Consider the following 13,992-nt stretch of genomic DNA (forward strand, 5'->3'; position numbering starts at 1 on the left):
AAGTGTTTGGGAGGGATTAAAAGGTGTGGCCTTGTTGGAGAAGGTGTGCCCCTAAGAGTGGGCTTTGAGATTTCAGATGCCTACATCACTCCTAGTTAACACATCTCCCCCTCCACACACACCCTTGCCTCTGGCTGTTATCTCAGCTATTGCTCAAGCACCATGCCTGCTGGCCTGCTGCCATGCTTCCTGTCGTGCTGCTTGTGGACTTTACTATCCTTTGAAACTGTGAGCCCCTAAATTAAGTGCTTTCTTTTATAAGCTGGTGTGATGTTTTGAACATGCTTGACCCAGGAAGTAGCACTAAGAGTGTGGCCTTGTGAAGATGGCGCCAAAAGCGAAGAAGGAAGCTCATGCCCCTCCCAAAGCCGAAGCCAAAGCGAAGGCCTTGAAAGCGAAGAAGGCAGCACTGAAAGGTGTCCACAGCCACAAAAAGAAGAAGATCCAAACATCACCCACTTTCAGGCGGCCCAAGACGCTGCGGCTCCGGAGGCAGCCAAAATATCCTGGAAAGAGTGCACCCAGGAGAAACAAGCTTGACTGCTATGCTATCATCAAACTCCCACTGACCACCGAGTCGGCCATGAAGAAAATAGAGGACAACAACACGCTTGTGTTCATTGTGGATGTCAAAGACAACAAGCACCAGATCAAACAGGCCGTGAAGAAACTCTATGATATGACATTGATGCGGCCAAAGTCAATACTCTGATACGGCCTGACCGAGAGAAGAAGGCGTGTGTTCGCTTGGCTCCTGATTACGACGCTCTAGATGTTGCCAACAAGATTGAGATCATCTAAAGTGAGTCCAGATGGTTAATTTTAAATATATACTTTTTTTTCCAAAAAAAAAAAAAGGGCTTTGTTGAGGAAGTATGTGTCACTGTGGGGTGGGGCTTTGAGACCCTTCTAGCCATGTGGGAGCCAGTCTTCTCTTGTTTGCCTTTGGAACATGATGTAGAACCCATCTCTTCAGGTTGCATGCCTGCTTGGATGCTGCCATGGTGCCTTGATGATAATGGACTGAACCTCTGAACCTGTAAGCCAGCCCCAATTAAATGTTGTCTTTATAGGACTTGCTTTGGTCATGGTATCTGTTCACAGCAGTAAACTCTAACTAAGACAGTTGGCGATCCAGCACTGCCATTTAAAAGTAGCTAAGACATATTTGTGGGTTCTTCAGGCTTTCATCCCAGTTTTCTATGCTTGTATTTGTCACTGTGTTTTGATCTATGCCTTCTGCCTGGCTAATTTTCCAAATTCCTACATCCCTGTAAGGGCTAACACAATCCTTTTGGCTCCTCACACACATTCCCAGTCCTCTGAGAATCAATGCATGTAGCTTTTCTTGTAGGTGCATTCTCTGTTGTCTCTAAACTGAATTAACTGCTTTTCCTCCTGGGTGACATAGTAGAAAGTTGACACCATTGCGACAAAGTAGATCCCAAATAAAGATTACCTTTTTTCTCTTCTCTGTCACAAATATCTCTAAATTAGTATTAATAATGCTGCTTATGTTTTCTTGTCTGATCTCATCTAAGAATGCATTCATTCAGCTATTTATTTGTTCATTCAACAGACATTTATTGCATATTTATTGTTTGTGCAAGTCATATCAAGTTGGTGCCTGAGATAACTGCTAAAATATTTTCATTCATTGAGTACAATTCATTATTGTACAAATAGTGCCTATCCTAAATGCCCAGAAAATAATGTTTATTTAGTATTTGTTAACTTGAGTTTCTTGGACTGCTCGCATGCAGTCAGATCAACGAGAGCACACATTAAATATCAATTCCTGTGTCCTTCTCCACATCCACAGAGTCAGAATTTCTTAAGGATGTGCTATAACACTCATATATTTACTTCTCTATATATTTCTTTCATTGTAGAAATTGTTTTCCCCCATTTGAGGTTTTTTCACCTACACAAAATATAAAAAAATCATGATAAGTGTAGTCTTCAGGTATAGGTCAAGAATATGAATCTTCAATTCCCTTAAATACACTTAAGGAAATATTATCATGTCATACATAAATTTATGGCATGCACTTTTGGTAGCTAAAATTATGAACCCTCTACATATTATCTGTATATTCTTCGCCTTGAGTGTAACATTAACCTTCCTCAGTGGGTGTTCTTTTAGGAAGCCTAGCTCACCCGCTGCAATTACGGTTTTTACTAATTATTTTAGCCCTTGCTTAGGCCTTTGAATTTATTGGACTCACTGAAAATAAGAGAGGGAAAAGTGAGGCAAACAATTGAATCTTTGTTTGCTTGAGATATAGTTTGATTGTGAACCTCAGGCTGGTCTTGAACTTGCAATCCTACTGCCTGTGCTTCCTATGTGCTGGCATTACAGGCATGTGCCACCAGCTCCAGTGAAATCATTTTAGTGGCTCTTACTCATGATTGAAAATTTAGAAAAGGGGAACTATTTAAAATTCTCTCTGAAGTTTCATAAAATAGACTGAATATTAAAGTAATTAGATGAAAAGTGTCTCTAAAGTCTAAGATGACAAGTAGAATTATTGCTAATAAAATCTAATCTTAATTCAGGTCAAATGTATAATATCAGAGAGTTCTCATTTTTATAGAGCTACTTGAATATTTTATAGCTAGTATACAGGATCCTTTGTTTGACTTAACAATACAATGTATTGATCCCCATATTGTAGACTTGGAACTGTAAATGTACTCTGAATGAGAATATCTTAAGGGTAGGCTGCAGAAATCTGCATTTCAATTGAGTTCAGTAGACATTTCTTTTACCCAAGTATTTGGGAACCACTGCAAAATAGGAAAGGGAAAAGGATAGTATATATGGGTTCTTTTGATGCAACTTAACAACACAATATATTGATTTACATTTTATAGAGATGTGAACTGATATTTATTAGGCTATGTCTCAAAATTACTTGTACTTTCATACTGATTGCATATCATTTATCTGATACCTACTCTTTGAGTTTGTTTTTATTTATTTGTGTGTGTGTGTGTGTGTGTGTGTGTGTGTGTGTGTGTGTGCGCGCGCGCGCACGCGCGCACGCGCGGGCATGCAAGGCTTAGCAATAGACACATTTACCTTCTGAGCCATCTTGAAGGCCCCCCTGATACCTACTCTTTCTCAGTGGTGGTGGGGCTCACTCTCTGAGAACATTTGATACATTAAACAGTCTTATGGGTTAGTTCCCAAGAGCACATTGTTACAAAAGTGTTCTTTGGGCTGGGGATGAGGCTCAGTGGTAAAGCACTTGCCAAACATATATAAGGCTTTGGGTTCTATCCCAACCACAGCAGGGAAACGTGTCCTTTGTGAAATAGTAAATAAAATCTGAGTCAGAACAAATCAAACACTGAAGCTTTTTTTCCCCCCGGAAAGACTTTAAACGTCAGATTTTATGATCATACTTTTTGCCTAGAACAACTGAGGTTGTCCTTGCAGCTGGACACAAATCTTTTAAATATCCCGAGTGAGTACTTTCCCCTTTCTTGTTTTAAGTTTTAAATTTAATTTAAGGTTTCTGTGACCATGTCACTGTTTCCTAACGAGACTGAGAGAAGATGTCTGCTTGCTACCTATTCCACATCCGGTCCAGTAAGTGGAACTGTGTGTAGTGAGTCCTTTCTGGAGCGGATTGAGCACTAGCAGTTTCATAGAGACAACAATGAACCTGAAAACATACTAAAAAGAATCTCTACATTGTGTCTGGGCAGACTTATTATTTATATAATCGAAGAGAAGATGTATGATCTCTTTACTGAATTTAGAGATAACAAGAGTGTAGTTATGAGCAACTGGGCATAGTGGCCTGAATATACAACCCCAATACTCAGAAAACCAAGACAGGGTAAATGTAAATTGGAGAACATTTTAGGCTTAGTGAGTCCCAAGCCAACATAGTGCGACCCTGTCTGGAAATGAAGAATAAAATAGTAATGACAATGAAAAACAAGAAGAATGTATTATGGGATTGGGTAGAATAGTAATTACAAAACAACAACAACAACAGCAGCAACAACAACAACAACAACAGCAGCAAAAATAACCCAGCAGGTCTTTTCTGTCTCACAGAATACCATGCACAACATGGGGAAAATGCCATGCAGTTTCTCACAGACCTGCCCAGACAGCCGTGCCATCAGCACAGACTAGAATTGAAGTGTTAGAGAAGGACGTTAGTATGTTTAGTGCCAATCTGTAGGAGAGGTAAAAAGAGTTTCACAAAGATTTTGGTGCTGGTAGAGGGTGCTTTGGAGTCAAGTTTGCATTCACAGGCAAAGAATGCACTAGAAAATGTTCTTGCAGCATACTCTTCTTGAAAATTCTATTACAGAATACAACACTAGGTCTGCAAATCCTTCAACAACTTTAAGTTACATTTCTTCCTGAGAAGCAATCCTTCTGGCGTTCTTTTCTTTTCTTTTTTTTTAATTTTTTTTGCTTTAATTTTTTTTTTAATTTTTTTTTCAGAGCTGGGGACCGAACCCAGGGCCTTGCGCTTGCTAGGCTAGCGCTCTACCACTGAGCTAAATCCCCAACCCGTTCTTTTCTTTCTAACAGGCCATTAAATGATGAATGCAAATCATATAAGATGTTGCCATCTTAATTTTGAAGACAGTGACCAGATTACTAGCTAGATCATAAGGAGGTCAAGAGTGCAATGTTCTTTAGGAATGAATTAGATAAGATTTGTCCTCCAAAGTGAAGCTTCCTGTTACAAAGCCATCACTTGGTCTCTATGACTCTGTTTCTGGGACATAAAGTTAAATAAATGGAAATTTTCAGTAGTCATCAAGGGAACATGAGAACACTAAATATTCAGGCCATAAAATATCCAGAAGAGATTTTGATGAATGAGGAAATCCTTTGGCCTCACTCCATTCTATCTTATGCCTCTCCACCCCTAATAATTTAATCTTTAAATAATTTTAATTGGAAGGAATTTATTCCTTAGCTCTAAATAGAATGGCTGTTTATTTTAATTTAAAATGTTTTCTATTGACCTTCTTCCTTCGTGAAGGGTGACATTGCTTATATAACACTGCTGCTTATACTTCCATACCCATGATTCTTTCAATAGCATTGACAACATTTTCTTTTCTGTTGTTTGATGGTCTCTGTCAGAATCTTCAAAAGACTGGTGGCTTAATAATACTCTAGGCTGGGGCTGGGATGATACATAAAATAAAATGAATATATAATTTAAATATCAATTAAAAATCCATTGTTTACAAATGTGAAAGTTACTTCTGCACTTGATCTTAGCCAAAAGGTCGAGAAGCAATGAAAGTTACTTCGGGATTGTTAATTATATCTCAGAGTAAGTTTGTAATGAGGAAGTGTGAATATCTCAATTTTGTTCTATTCAAGAAATTTTGGCTATTCTATTGCATTTTCACATAAATTTTATGACCATTTTGTCAGTTTTGTCTGAAAAAAGCAAACAAACTTATAGGAATTTTTTCTAACATATAGTTCAATGTGAATGATATTGTTTTTCTAACATTTTAAATTATTTTAAGTAATTGTTTTCTTTCGTTTAATTAAAATGTAATCATATCATTTTGCCTTTCCTGCTAACCATTTCAATGCTTTCCTAGCTGTCTTTGTGTTTCATTGCTATGAAGAGACACCTGACAAAGGCAACTCTTATTAAGGAAAACATTTAATTGGGGCTGGCTTATGGTTTCAGATGTTCATAATCATCATGGCTGGAAGCAAGGCAGCATCCAGGCAGGCATGGTGCTAGAGAAGGAGCTGAGAGTTTCATCTCTTGTCTGAAGGCAACCAGGAAGGGACTTTTCTGCAGGGAGCCAGGCGGAGGCTCTCTCTTACGCACTGGTGGAGTTTGAGCATTAGGAACCTCCAACGACTGCCTACACAGTGACACACTTCCTCCAAGGCCACACCTATTCCAACAAGGTCACACATCTAAATAATGTCACTTCTTATGAGGCCAAGCATATTCAAAACACCACACTACCCCTGCTTGTTCTCAAATCTATGGCTTCTTTTTCTTTAGTTATTATTGTTAAATTATAGGAATACACATAAATATAGCCTGATGAGTCTGTGTAATGCTGTTTGCATGTAAAGGATTTTAAGGCTAGTGATTTGGTTTTGGATAACAATGGCGTTATTATGAACACAGTTGTTTTCTTTTTAAAAAATTAAATTTAGTTAAAATATAATTATATCATTTCCTCCTCCTTTCTCTTCCCTTTCCCATGCCCTCCTCCCCTTCTGCTCAAATTCATGGCTCCCCCCTCACCATTGTTAAGTATACATATAAGAGAATAAACACATAAGTACAATTTGCTGAGTCCACTCAGTGTTGCCTGAATGTGATTGTTTCTGGAGCTGAACCACTTAGTATTGAGTAACCAATAATGAAACATTCCACCTGGCAGGAAAACTTTTTAGCAAGAGGGTAAACAACTTTAAATAGCCCCAGGAAGTACCTGAAACTGATCAGATTCACTTTGCAAGAACAAACAAGGCAAGCTGCTGCTGAGTCACTCCAGTACAGCCAAGGTGAAAAAAAGACTGAAACCAGTTGAGCTGCTTTGAAGAGGTTTCAAACAAATGAGTCACTTGGAATGGACATGCTTCAACTTGTTGAGCTGCCTGCCAGGTGTGCAGTGCAGCTCAGCTTTGGTGAGCTGTCACCTGTGCTGGGTGGGCTTTGGTGATGTAACTGTTTTTGATCATTTCTATTCCTGTAAGTAACCCCAATAAAACTCTTTGGTTGGTTTACCAAGTTGAACTTCAATGTTATCAGTCCTTTGGTCTGTCATGGACTTCCTGAGTAGAAATATGTGCGGCATCTTCCTAGGAAAAGTCTTGTCATACAACTGCACTCCAGCTGGGTAAGACTGTTGGATGCTCTCCTCTTTTTAACAGCTTACATCTCACCTCTGGTACCATGAAGGAAGAGGTGTTGTTTGTTTTGAGGGGCGTGTGTGTGGCAAATCCCTGAAATTCTGTGTCCAGAGCGTGTAGTATCTTCAGCAATAGAGATTTACCTTCATCTTCTCGGAAACAACCAAGGGCAATACCAATGGTTTCTATTGCTCTCAGAGTCTCTTGGTCTCCTCTGAGGGACAACTTATAAAGATGTTTCTCATACCTGGTATTGGGGTTTTGTTAGATAGTTTATGGCTTCTGGGGAAATATATATACCTTAAGTGATGTAACTTCATTTAAATATGTATTATATATAAGTATAATATACACTTATATGCATAGATATAATTTTAAGTAAATGTAAAATAATGATTCTTTATGTCTTTTCCAAGTAATATTAAGTGCTATTTATCTCACCTCTTTTCCTTTTATTTTTCCCTCCTTCCCATCTTTCCATTTAAATCCTGCTCATAGATGCTTTCTCAATTATATCTTGGATTTTATCAGTAGTATTTAAAAATACAGTTATGGGTATTGACTTTCTACTCTGCAGGTTTGCAGACCTGTTCATCTCCATAGTCCTTTTGGTGGACTCCTTAGGGTATATCTATATCTATCTATCTATCTATATGTGCATATATGTATATCTCTTTCTCAAAATCATAGCACTTATAAACTGATAATTTAACTATTATTTTCCAATCTGAATTATTTTTATTTCCTCTTGTTTAACTACCCTGATTGAAACTTCCAGTTCAATGTTGGATATAAACATCTAGTGATCTCAGAGCAAAGTTTTTAGTCTTCACTATTGATGATAGTAGTTGTGGGACTTTCAGAGATGCCCTTAATCATGAGGAAAAGTTCTGTCCTATTTATAGTTTACCAAGAGCTTTTCATCAAGAAAACAGGAATTGAATTTTTTCAAATGCCTTTTCTGAGTCTGTTGAGATGATCATGAAATTTTTGCCCTGTATTACGTTGGTGTACTCAGCATGAATTTGAAGAGTACAGTGTGAGAACTGTTAGAGGAGTCTTCTAGGTACACAGAGAGAAAGTTCCTTAACTAACCCAAAAGCATCCTCACAGGACCTTGTCAAAAGCTTTTATGAATCTAGGAAGTCACACTTAGATACAATTTATGTGGGAAGCCACTAGAGGGAGAGTTTGAGAGATACCTCAGGGAACCCATCTAGGAAAACCCTGTGATTAAAAATTCCTTTAATTTTGTAACTATTATTATTATTGTTGTTGTTGTTGTTGTTGTTTACTATTTTAAAGATGCTGAAAAAAACCCAGTAAACTTCACTGATGAATGTAGAGTACGCTATATTGGCCAGAAAAAACTGACAGATTGTCCTCCTCCCCAAAAGAGAGGCTAATTCTGGCTGGGTGGCAGGAGAAGTGTGGAATCTGAGAGATCCTAGAAGTCAAGCCCGAAAGGAGAACACACTTGTTTGTGAGAGCTCCAATGTGAAGTAGCTAGAGATGCTTGATTCACTGAGGATAAAGAAACTCACAAGTTGATTTCTAGCAACCTGAATAAAGGAAATGGAAAAAGATACGATAGTGTACCCTAGGTAAGGGTACCAACTTGAAACTAAATTCGCAGGGTTGGGATCCTAAGTCTGCCACTTAGTAGTTGATGATGTTAAGTATTTTCCTTCTCAGTCCTCTGTATTTTCTCCTATTGCGAAAAGCATGGAGTTGTTAAAAACAGAAAGTGAAATTGTGCTTTAATGCTGTGTTTACCTAGAACACAGTAATCATCCTTTTACAAAGAATGTTCTGGGCCTGGAGAGATGGCTCAGCGGTTAAGAGCACTGACTGCTCTTCCAGAGGTCCTGAGTTCAAATCCCAGCACCCACATGGTGGCTCACAACCATCTGTAATGAGATCTGATGCCCTCTTCTGGTGTGTCTGAAGGCAGCTACAGTGTACTCATATACATAAAATAAAGAAATAATTCTTAAAAAAAAAAAGAATGTTCTGGGCTGGTGAGATTGTTGAATGGGTACAAACTCTTCCTTCAAAAGCCAGATGATTTGAGTTTGAGATCTGGTATGAGGAAAGTTGGAAAAAAAAACGACTACATAGTTACCTTCTCGCCTCCATATGAATGCTGTGGTATACACAAGCCCACATACACATAATAGTTAAAAAAAATCAGGTGGATATCCATTTTTTTCCTGATTCAGCAAAGAGTGTTATTGATCAGAGCCAATGACTTCAGGTCACAACTTGGAGTTAGGACTCCAAGAAAGTAATTGTATTCAACTTTCCAGTTGAAAGATCATGAACCCTGAATACATATGCTTGCATTCATGAAAGATTGATTTGATTCCTTTATGCAAGAATCAAATTTTCCAGGCATGGGAAGTAGAAGCAGGAGCAGCACGTAGTTCAAGGTTATCTTTGAGTATATAGTCAATTCAAGGCTAGCTGGGGCTACTTGAAACACTGTCTCAAAAATGAAACAAATACAGAAGGGCAAAATTAAAGGTGAAATGTAGAAGACTTACTATCAGAGTGCTAATGAAAAATCCTGCCACATCAACTTTAAATAATAAAGCATGTCCCCTTTCAGAATTCATGCCCATTATCTGCATCCACTCCTTCCTTACCCCCTAATATTTAGCCTTTCTTGTTCTCTTTTCTATATGCTATACAGTAGCTAAATGTACATTTTTACTCTATGTATGGCTAAGTTCTACATGTGAAAGATGGTAGAAAGCTAATTGTTTTTCTTGTCCTAATCCTGCCATGGGTTTTTCAGGATTGGTGGTGGATAACTGTGTAAAAAATCTATTCCATAGTGAAAGTACAAAATGTAATATGAGGCTCCGGTGCTTATATTTCAAGGGGCCATTCTAACTATATAGAAGTTCATTGAGAGCTACAGATTTTTGCGCCTAGTCAATTTCGGTGTGTGAATTTTTTATTTACAATGAAAATAATGAAGTTTATAATGAAGTTTATGACTGAGAAAAATATCTTGAACAATAACAACAACAACAATAATAATGTATTATCTAACATAATGGACATCCAAACATTGTGTGTGCAACAGGATTTGCTAATTCAGCAGGTTGATAATCTCAAGAACTACACAAGTTTTTTGATCTTATTTCTATCTAAAGTATCCCAGTCACCCTAACCTTGTTTTTCCTGTTCATAATGAAGCTGTTTGTAGCATTTTTTCATTGCTTTGCTTTTTTTTTTTCAGAGCTGGGGACCGAACTCAGGGCCTTGCGCTTGCTAGGCAAGTGCTCTACCACTGAGCTAAATCCCCAACCCCCATTGTTTTGCTTTTGTAGGTAGTTCTGACTATCCTGGAATTCACTATGTAGACCAGGCTGGCCTTGAATTCACAGAGATCCACTTGCTTCTGCTTCCCATGCATTGGGATTTAAGGTATGAACCACCATGCCCAGCTTATAGCAATTACTACATGCATGCTTGTTTCCATTGCATGACTCTCTTCAAGAACAAAGTAAAAATCCTTTATTTCACTCTCTCTAGGATTCTCACTGGTTATTGACCACCTTAAACTCATGACTATTATCACAGGATTAGCAATTCTGATCACCATCAATAGGGCAATCAAAGCTGATTTACATAAATTAAGCCCATGGAAATTAGAGATTTAATCCAAGATGTCCACTGTCTGACAAATAGAGATCACATGTAAAGGACAGAAAAGGGAGAGGAAGAAATTACAAATATAAATAATATACTTTGACTTACTTCAAACAAATAAAAAAATCTCTTACTTGTAAATTTCACTTGAAAGACCATCATAATAAATGGAAAGAAAATGAAACACAGGGTTTCATGAAACTGTCAATCATAGTCAAGGGTATACTGATAAAAAATACCTGGATGACAACTGTTACCATCTTTGCTTCCGCAGTGGCCTCATGAGGAACAATTGGTAACATCTGCAGATATCATAGTTTGGATTATGAGTGTATGCCTGTGTATGCATTTGTGCAAAAACATGGTTGTTATATGTAATCGGTGTAGGTATGAAGCCAAGGATGCTGTAAAACATCCTTCAGTGTACAAAATGGTAAAGAATCACCTGGCCCAAAGGGCAATAGAACCAAGGTTAAGAAGCCCTGTACAGTCCAGACAGAAGCACAAGAACAGGTAAGACAGTGGGAGAAAACTGGGAGACATTTCATTTAAGGGTTTCAGGAAACGTTTGAAGAACCCAACTTGTATTCAAGGCCTCTTCCTGCAGTTATCTCTTCACCTACCCTCCAAGCTGGTTTTGGCCACATGATTAGAGCTGAAATTTTAGCAAAGGTGTCATTTAGAGGTAAACGAGGAAAAATGATGATAAGGAACAAAGTCCTCAGGTAATGGACAGCAGAAAAGTAGTGAGAGGAACTGGCTATGAGTAGGATTTTTGGTTGGTGTTTATATTTCTGTTTTATGAGTATGGGTGTTTTACCTACAGGTATGTCTGTGCCACTTGTGCGCCTAGTATCTGTGGAGTCAAGATGTCAGATCATTTGGAACTGGAAATATAAACCATTGTGAGCCATGGAATTGACTCTGGGTCCTTTGGAAGATCAACTGATGTTCTGAACCTTGCCTGGAACATCTGAGTGAAACTGATCCTTCTGCCTCAGCCTTTCAAGTATCTGGGCCTAGAAGAAGTATGCTTCACCATCTGACTGAGAATAACCTATTAAACAAATGATGTATGGCTAGATATATTCATGCCAAAGAATAAAAAAGTGGAATTAGACCATTACTAAACAACATCAACAAAAATTACTCTGAAATGGATCAAAACCACACATTTTAAAATCACTCTATAATTTTGGGGGAGAAAACACAAGTACACATTTTTAAAACTTTGGACTAGGCAGTGGCTTCTTAGGTATGACACCAAAAATAAGAAAGGTGTAAGGGAATTGAGTGTGTCTGCAAAGATAAAAGTTTGAAATGAAACTGGTTAAGGAGTCAAAACTGAAGACCAATAGTTGGGAGAGTGCCCACTAATGGATGTGAGGTATCTTTTGGGACTGCTTCAAAAATGAAAGGCATTGTGCTCCACAATAATGGATGAATTCACCAAGTGAAAGAACACACAATGAAAAGGGACTAGGATATAGGAAAGATTGCTTGAGAATACCAATACTTTTGAAAAAGGTAAAGGAAGACCAGACATCAAAGGAAAAGGGGGAAGAGCTGAGTATTTAAGAGCAGAACCATGCAACTATAGTTTCTAGAAAGGCAAGAGTCATGTGCACTTCAAAATGGAAGCAATGCTCAGCAGTGCTGAAGAGTACTGGCAAGACAAAGGGGATGAGGGCATGGAAGGAACCATTAGACTTAGTAAGATGGAGGTTGCCTATAACGACAGCTATTTTGTTGGGGAGGTCTGATTACAATGAACAGAGGGTTGAATGTAAGGGCAGGAAGTCGAGAGAGTGAGCATATGTAGACAACTCCAAATATGAGAAATTGATGTGAAAATGAAATACATGAAGAGTTGGAATTGAAAATATGGTCAAGGGAGAATATTTACTTGTTAAGGAGTATTGAGGCCAAAATGAAATCTGACGGAAATGGTCCAAGGGAGAGGGAAAAAAATTGATATCACAAAAGAAAGCGGGAGAATCATAAAGGAACAGATTCTTTGAGATTAATAGGATGTGATTCCAAGAACAGGAGAGGGAATGAGTTACTGTGTGAAGTTTAAGTTCGTAATTCTTAAGTGAGAGCAGTCAGCTCTGTTGTGTGATATTCTCCTGCACTCTTCAGTAGCTTGGGTCAAACTACATGAAAGCGAATGCCAGGGTGCATTTAGGGTTAGGTTTTTGTCTGGAGACTGCGAATGGATGAATGGCCTAGAGAGTTGAGTGCATTTGTAAGGATGAAACATACATTCAGGCCTGGCTAAGGAGTGGAGTCAAGAGGCCGGCTGCTGAATGTTTAGAATAGCAGTAAACAGACTGTGTGAAGGGATGTATATTGTTAGTGATGGCAGGTGGTGGAGGATTGGATGTCTCAAATAAGAGTGGTAGAAGTGGCATAAATGTTTTGATGATAAGGATCAGAGTCGAAGTTGGAAGGAAGTAGGCTGAACAGAGATGGCTTAATTGGAGTTAAGATAAAGATCATGGGACACAAACAGGTAAAGGAACTGGAAATCTCTTGATTCACCTAAATGAACACTGAAGCACAAACTTCATGGAGTAGGAGGTAAAACTGTTTTATACAGTGAGTCAAAAAGTGTGTTTGCTCTTTTGCAAACATGCCAGGTGGATCAGGATGGCCTTGAACTCCAGATTCTCTTGCCTCCACTTGCTAATTGTTAGCAATACATCTAGCTTCAAGCCAGGTTTTTTTGTTTGTTTGTTTGTTGGTCTGTTATTTTTTGAGAGAGGGTTTCTCCGTATAAAGGCCCTAGCTGTCCTGAACTCGCTTTGTAGACCAACCTGTTCGAACTGACAGAGATTCACCTGTCTCTTGGAATTAAAGGCTTGGCACCATCATGCTAGGCTTCAAGTCAGTTTTTTTCATAAGTAGAGTTTAACTCTCTTGAACCATAGCTGTATGACATATTAGATAAGTCCGCATTTACAGTTTTGTTTTCCTCTTCCATTCCTTAGAACAGCTATTTTGATCATATACCACATTCCAAACAGGTTACTTTACTGCCACTCCCTTTACACTTCTTAGATGACTTTGCTAAGACTCCATAAATACTCTAGTGCAGTCCTCAACCTTCCTAGTGCTGTGACCTTTAATACATGCAATTCCTCATGTTGTGCTGACCCCCAATCATAAGATTATTTTCATTGCTACTTCATAACTCTAATTTTGCCACTGTTAGGAACCATGATGTAAATATCTGATTTGCAAGATATCTGATACTCGGAACCCCCCCAGCATTGTTTGACTCCAAATGTGTCACCACCACTGCTCTAGTGGGAGGGGAAGCTCTCCTATCTCTCCTCTACATACTTCCATGTTTCATGAGCAGGATTTGTGTGTACTCTCCCATCCAAGACTGTGTCCTATCAATCAATGTTCCTAATGTGAACATGGTCTGACCTCTC

The 13,992-nt window shown here is 38.5% G+C and overlaps 1 pseudogene; it reads left to right on the forward strand.

Moving 5' to 3' along the window:
* Positions 1-325: 325 nt before the first annotated feature.
* Positions 326-801, forward strand: LOC116889340 (annotated as a pseudogene).
* The last annotated feature ends 13,191 nt before the right edge of the window (positions 802-13,992 follow it).

The sequence above is a fragment of the Rattus rattus genome, chromosome X, assembly GCF_011064425.1.
Source record: "Rattus rattus isolate New Zealand chromosome X, Rrattus_CSIRO_v1, whole genome shotgun sequence".
NCBI lineage: Eukaryota > Metazoa > Chordata > Mammalia > Rodentia > Muridae > Rattus > Rattus rattus.